The sequence below is a fragment of the Chrysochloris asiatica genome, unplaced genomic scaffold (genome assembly GCF_000296735.1).
Source record: "Chrysochloris asiatica unplaced genomic scaffold, ChrAsi1.0 scaffold00053, whole genome shotgun sequence".
NCBI classification, from domain to species: domain Eukaryota; kingdom Metazoa; phylum Chordata; class Mammalia; order Afrosoricida; family Chrysochloridae; genus Chrysochloris; species Chrysochloris asiatica.
The window spans coordinates 7,396,757-7,401,909 of NW_006408571.1; positions in this window are offsets into that span (position 1 = coordinate 7,396,757).

The following is a 5,153-nucleotide window of genomic DNA, read 5'->3' on the forward strand; positions in this document are numbered from 1 at the left end:
ATACACACACACACACATACTTACAGTGACCATATCCAAATCCTTTTATATGGTCGCTATAAGTCAATGTCTACTTGATGATAATAGGGCTTAGTTATGGTAGAATAGAAAGATAGTAAGATCCAGGATTTTGATTACAACTAGGAATCAAAGGTATGAACTTGAATACTAAGGTGCATGTCACCCAAGCCATGATATTTTCAATAGTTTCATATCCGTGAGAAAGTTGGATAGTGAATAAGAAAGACCATAGCAGAACTGATGCATTTGTTATGGTATTGGAGAAGAAAATCAAATGTTCCATGGACAACTAGAAGACCAAATAACTCTTTGTTGGAATAAGTACAACCAGAATGCAGCTTGGAAGCCAGGATGGCAAGATTTTACCTCTCATACTTCACCTCTCATATTTCAGACATATTATCCGGAAGGACCAGTCCCTGGAGCTGGACATCATGCTAGGCAAAGTGGAATGTCAGAGAAAAAGAGGAAGACACCCAACCAGATGGATTGGCACAGTGGTAGTAGCAATGGGCTCAAGGTTAACAACAGTTGTGAGAATGATGCAGGGTCAAGCAATGTTTAAAATTCTTCTATGCATAAGGTCAATATGAAACCAACTATCTGCTACTTAGAAATCCTATACAGGGTCACTGTGAGTCAGAACTGACTCGACAGCACTTAACAATAGGAGTCCTGGTGTGGCACTGTGAGATAATGCACTGGACCACAAGGTTAATTTCAACTGCAAGCTTCATGGTTAAAATTCACCAGCCATTTCTAGGAAACCCTATATATAAGGTCACAATGAGTTGAAACTGACTTAAAGGCACTTACAACAATAACTATATATGTGTACATATACACACATACACATATATACATACATATGTTGCTGTTGTTAGATGCCATTGAGTCGATACCGACTCATAATGACCCTATGCACAACAGAACAAAACATTGACCTGACCTATACCAACCTCACAATCATTGTTACTGTTGAGCCCACTGCTGCTGCCAATGTGCCAATCCATCTCACTGGAGGTCTTCCTCTTTTTCTCCAACCCTCCACTTCACCAAACATGATCTCTATCTCCAGGGACTGGTCCCTCCTGTTAATATATCTGAAGAATGAGAGATGAAGTCTGACTATCCTGGCTTCTAAGTAGCATTCTGGCTGTACTTCTTCCAACACTGATTGGCTTTTGGCACTCCTGGTACTTTTCGTATTCTTCTCCAACACCTTAACTCAAATGCATCAATTCTTTCATTGTCTTCATTATTCATTGTTCAGCTTTCACATACATATGAAATGAATGAAAATGCCATGGCTTAGATCAGGTGTACCTTAGTTCTCAAACTGACATCTTTGCTCTTCAACACTTTAAAGATCTGTGTAGCAAATTTTCCTAATGCAATACATTGTTTGATTTCTTGACTGCTGCTTCCATTATTGTTAATGGTTGATCAAGCAAAAAGACATCTTTGACAACTTCAATCTTTTCTCCATTTATCTTGATGTTGTTCATTGGTCCAGTGGTGAGCATTTTTGCTTTCTTGACATTGAGGTGCAAACCATAACAAAGGTTGTAGTCTTTGATCTTCATCAGTAAGTATTTTAAATCATCTTCACTTTCAGCAATAAAGGTTGTATCATCTGCATATTGCAGGTTGTTAACGAGTCTTCCTCCAATCTCGATGCAATATTTTTCTTCATATAATCCAGTTTCTTAGATTATTTGCTCAGCATATAGAATGAATAAGTACGGTGAAAGAATACAACCCTGAAACACACCTTTCCTAATTTTAAACCATTCGGTGCCCTCATGTTCTGTTCCAACAATGCCTCTTGGTCAATGCACAGATTCCTCATGAGCACAATTAAGTATTTCAGAATACTTGTTTTCCCCAATGTGGTCCATACCTTGCCATGATCCACACAACTTAAAGCCTTTGTGTAATCAATAAAGCACAGGTAAACATCTTTCTGGTATTTTCTGCTTTCAGCCAGGATATTACTGATGTCAGTAATGGTATCACTCATTCAATGTCTTCTTTTGAATCCAGCTTGAACCTCTGATGGTCTCTTTCAATGTATGTATGGTTGCAGCCATTTTTGCATTATCTTTAGCAGAAACAAAAACATATATATATATACAGTTACTTATGTTTTAAATTTATTGCTGTTGTTAAGTGCCATCAACTCTGCTCTGATTCACAGTGGCCTGTTTAGGCTTTCTAAAGAGTGGATGGTGGATTTGAACCACCAATCTTGTGGTTTGCAGTCCAGTGCTTATCCATAGTACCACATCAGGTCTCTTGTTATAAAGTATTTAAATCTATAACTACGCATTAATGATTGTACTAACAATGCATAATTAGAGAAACACATTTTTTACATGTGACTTATTATTCATAATTTTTTGGATAATTTGGTAACCTGATATTTTTTCTCATATTAAAATTGAATCCTATAAGCACAAGTAAGCTGATATGCCTATCTCATTAAATGAAGACACTAAAGGAATATGTTTGCATGATAATTATATTTTCTGAAATAAGAGCAAAAAGAGACTATAAAATGAGAAGACATGGAGCATATTTTTGCATTTATTCAAATTGTAAAATTTTCTCATTTACTTGAAAAAAAGCATGTATGGATCACTATTTATATTTTATAAACTGTGTTTTGTTTGTATACTTCCTGTAATGCATAAATGTACTTTAGTTGAAAACCTGTATTTACTTATTTATGTTAAATAAATAAGTTTTGTTGCATTTTCAAAAATACAATAAAAACTTACTGAATTTTTCTGATTATAATAATATGTGGCAAATATCTAAAGAAAAGGATAAGACAACAACATTTTTCATTAATCTTGTCACCCAGAATAAGTACTTATTATAAGTATTAGTGTGGCACTGTGGGTTAATGCACCAGACTACAAAGCCATTTGAATTGCAAGGTCAGTGGTTCAAGCTCACCAGCTGCTCCTTGGAAACCCTATACAGGGTCGCTATGGTTGGAATGACTCGATGACACTTGACAACAACAGCAGAAGTATTAGAGGAGTCCTTGTGTGGTGTTGTAGTTTAATGTGTTGGACTGAAGAAGTGTTGAAACTCAAGGTCAGCTTTTCTAGCTATCAGTCACTCCTCAGAAACTCTATACAGCTTCTTATCGCTAAGTGCCTATGCGTCAGAACCAACTCAATGGCACTTAGCAATAAGAACAACATAAGTATTAGAGAAGCCTGGGTGACATAGTGTGTTATGGTTTGGTCTGTTACCTCATGGTTGGTGGTTTGAATCCACCAACTTCTCTATATGAGAAAAATGAAGATTTTTACTCCCTTAGAAATTACAACCTCGGCAACTCTGTACTAGATTTCTATGAGTTAGAACTGACTCAGTGGCACTCAATAACAGCTTTAAGTATTAGAAGGAGCCCTAGTGGTGCTGTGGTTAAGCACTCGATTACTAACAGAAAGATTAGCATTTTGAACCCTCCAGATACTCTGTAGGATAAAGATATAAAGATGTGGCAGTCTGTTTTTGTCAATATTTATAGCTTTGGAAACCCTAAAGGTCACTATGAGTTGGAATCTTCTTTATATCTACCTAGATTGTTCAGCAGATAAGTGATATACAATCACTCCTTTCCTTCTCTTTCTGTTTCACTCTCCTATTCCTTATGAAAGCATATGTAGTTTACAGCATATTCCATGTACATAAACCTTATAAATGTAATATATTGTGAATTTTTAGTGAAATTTTATTAGCATTTTAATGATTGCTGTGAGAATGCATTTATCCAATTGGTTAACACTCAAATTGTTTTTTATATTCATTTGTATAACAAAACTGTACTGAAGATCTTCTTACAAACTATCTACAAAATTATTTCATTCATATATATTGACAATTTTACTTCTGTCTTCAATTATTTCTCTAGATCTTTCTTTATTTTATTTGACAAATATCTTTATGTGGCATTAACTGATAGCAGTTTGATAGCAGTTATAATGCATATTGTTTGAATAATATATTTTAAATAATCATCCAGTTCTAAGGGATCAATGACTTTCAAAGGATACGGTGTCTTTTCTAAAGACTGAAGCCAATCAATATGCGATATATATCTTTCTCACACCGAACTCAAACAAAAACACAGTAACAACCTATCCCCTTAACAGAAAATTTAAATTTAAGTAGAATGTCTGATCAAAGCCCTAACTCACTCCAGGCATTGACTACAAAGTCAACTGTCCAGAGAACCAGACTCTGTGGTTGTTGTTGTTGTTGTTAAGTGCTATTAAGTTGATTCCAACCCATAGCGACTGTGTTTGGGTTTCCAAGGAGCAGCTGGTGAGATTGAGCCATCGGCCTTGCAATTCTAACGACTTTGCAATCTGATATATTAGTCCACAGTGCCACACCAGAACTCTGACTCTGTGGTTAGTAAAAAAATATTCCTAACAAGTGCAGTTGTTTGAGGTTTGCCTTCTTGTAAAGACAACATAAAGTGTTCAAACAAAATAGGAAATTGCAAAGGGACTCAGATGTCTGATATGGAGGGGAAAGGACTGTGTGATCCAACACTTGTACTTTGTAACAAGATATGATCCCTGCCCTTTTTGTTTTGTTTTTATTTCCTTCTGTGAATGTTGACACTATTCAGGAATATCAAACCTACAAAATGTTCTAAGATGAAGTAAAGGAAGAGCCTTTTCTCTCCCTTTTGGTTATAACTTCTTTTTTAAGATTTGTATTGTGGATTCAGTGAAAGTTTACAGGGTAGATCATCAGTTTTACATTCAACAAATCACAAATCATATACTTTGTTTTATTAAAATGATTATAATCACCTCCATGTGCCATCAGTTAACAGTATTTTTCTCTATTCACTTTAGCTTTCTCTCTCTCTCTCTCTCTTTTTTTTTTTTTAAACACCCTTTACACCACCAAAGGGCACATTCTGAAAGTCTGCCTCCTGGCCACCAGCTCTTAGTCCTTCTTCCCTCATGAATGTAGAGTCCTCTGTTCCCTCTCTCCATGTCCCTATCTCTGCCTCCATCTCTGATGTCACTGTTTCCTCTGGATAAGATCTCACATTCTGCTTGTGCTCTTCTCCCTTGATGGTCCTAGGGTCC